The sequence below is a fragment of the Podarcis tiliguerta genome (genome assembly GCF_965153285.1).
Source record: "Podarcis tiliguerta genome assembly, chromosome: 2".
In the NCBI taxonomy this organism is placed as follows: Eukaryota; Metazoa; Chordata; class Lepidosauria; order Squamata; family Lacertidae; genus Podarcis; species Podarcis tiliguerta.
Window position 1 is genome coordinate 99,319,787 of NC_139535.1, and position 1,082 is coordinate 99,320,868.

Genomic DNA, 1,082 nt, shown 5'->3' on the forward strand with positions numbered 1-1,082 from the left:
AGGAGGTGTCGAATTGGGCACCACAATTTAAGAAGGATGTTGACATGCTGGAATGTTTGCAGAGGAGGGCAAGCAAGATGATCAAGGGTCTGGAAACCAAGCCTTATGAGGAACGGCTGAAGGAGCTGGGTACGTTTAGCCTGGAAAAGAGGAGAATGAGAAGAGATAGGATAGCCATCTTCAAATATATCAAGGGCTGTCCCATGGAAGAGGGAGCAAACTTGTTTTCTCTTGTTCTGGAAGGTGAGACTCGAATAAATGGCTTCAAGATACAAGAAAGGAGAGTCCGACTAAACATCAGGAAGAACTTACTGACAGTAAGAGCTATTCAACAGTGGAACAGACTCACGCAAGAGGTGGTGGACTCTCCTTCCTTGGAGAGGTCCAGTGACAGATTTATGTATAAGCTAAAGAAGCTATAGCTTAGGGCCCTACACTTGGTCCCCCCCCAAAAAAAATATACTTCTTCTTAATTGTATTTCACTATAAATATACTTCTTCTTAACTTCTTCAGTTCAACAATTACTTGGATAAAATACATATTTTGTTATGTGCAAATGGCTCTAGATACCGATTAGGTCCATAAATTACCATATAGCATATATTCAACACAAAAAACAGCGACAGTTAGTTGTTTACAAAGGACAGCTGGACATATAAAGGGCCCCATTACCTTCAGTAGCTTAGGGCCTCATCAAACCTAAATCCAGCCCTGGAGAGGTTGGATGGCCATCTATGATGGATGCTTTAGCTGAGATTCCTGCATTGCAGTGAGTTGGACTACATGACCCTTGGAGTCCCTTCCAACTCAGAATTCAGATTCCAAGAAAGCATTCGGAGTAATTTGGTGGCATCAGAAAATTAAAGAAGCGCAGATACTAAATACAAGTGAGGTTGAGGGAACTTGGGCATCCCTGACAATCCATAAAATGCACTGTATAAGCAGTCAATCCTTCTGGGTTTAATGTGTTCCAATGGCAGAGGGAGAGAAGAAGAGAGGCCACCAACAGCTCTGCTGAGAAGCCAGGTAGATCAGGCTCCTCTTTCCATCAGCTGTCACCTGGCATCAGCCATCCCAACAG